General features: G+C 58.3%; 1 protein-coding gene across 1 annotated transcript in view; it reads left to right on the top strand.

The window, feature by feature from the left end:
• Window positions 1–175: 175 nt before the first annotated feature.
• LOC104082192 (MAP kinase-activated protein kinase 2) overlaps window positions 176–472 on the top strand; it is a gene marked incomplete at its 3' end in the record, with an annotated part of 2,901 nt that continues 2,604 nt past the window's right edge. The window contains exon 1 of the mRNA XM_009585212.1: window positions 176–235. The remainder of the gene's footprint in view (window positions 236–472) is intronic.

Below are 472 nucleotides of genomic sequence, written 5' to 3'. Positions count from 1 at the left end.
CTGAGATGCCCCGTGCCCAGAAGCACCGACCCAAGGGCTTGGATGGAGAAGGGGTTTGTTTCTTGCTGAGCTTGTGCAGCTCCTGGCTGGGCATCAGAGGTTTCGGTACCGCTTGCACTGGGGCGTGAGTCGGGCGCTGCAGCATCGAACGCCGCCTGCTTCTCTTCCAGCTTGGACGGCGGGGAGCTCTTCAGCCGAATTCAAGACAGGGGAGACCAGGCCTTCACAGAACGGGGTACGGAGCCTGTGGGGGACCTGTGGGGTTTTGTCTTTGGACCATTTCTTGCTGTTTATAGGACTGTCTCTGGTCCAGCTCATTCGCTCTTTTGAATCCCAGCAGGGTTTTGCTCTCGGGGAATGAGGAATGTGGGTGCAAGTGACCCTGCTTTCACCCTCACTTGAGAGCAGGGTTAGGGGATGTTTTCTCAGCTGCCCCTGCGCTTTGTCCATCCCACTCCAGCGCAGGCAGGAG

Source organism: Fulmarus glacialis, unplaced genomic scaffold (genome assembly GCF_000690835.1).
Source record: "Fulmarus glacialis isolate BGI_N327 unplaced genomic scaffold, ASM69083v1 scaffold33329, whole genome shotgun sequence".
NCBI lineage: Eukaryota > Metazoa > Chordata > Aves > Procellariiformes > Procellariidae > Fulmarus > Fulmarus glacialis.
The sequence above is the reverse complement of the archived record's forward strand: the minus strand, read 5'-3'. Positions and strand labels throughout refer to the sequence as shown.